Consider the following 263-nt stretch of genomic DNA (forward strand, 5'->3'; position numbering starts at 1 on the left):
TGCATGTCCGCATCTGACGCGCGCTCTTCTCGCTGTAGATACAACATGACGTCCTCCAACGTCGCAGGCGCCCTTCCCACACGCCATGCCCGCCGCTCTAGAAACTGCGCGACCTGGTCCACNGCATTCGGTTCGAGACGGGGAAAGACGCCGATGACCTGGTTGAGAGTGACTGGCCTTTCGTGCGATCGCCCCGGCCAGAGTGACCGCCACCATCGTCGCTCCATCCGCATCGCGGCACACCATAGCCGATCGGCCGTAGA

The sequence above is a fragment of the Aspergillus sydowii genome, assembly GCF_001890705.1.
Source record: "Aspergillus sydowii CBS 593.65 unplaced genomic scaffold ASPSYscaffold_31, whole genome shotgun sequence".
In the NCBI taxonomy this organism is placed as follows: Eukaryota; Fungi; Ascomycota; class Eurotiomycetes; order Eurotiales; family Aspergillaceae; genus Aspergillus; species Aspergillus sydowii.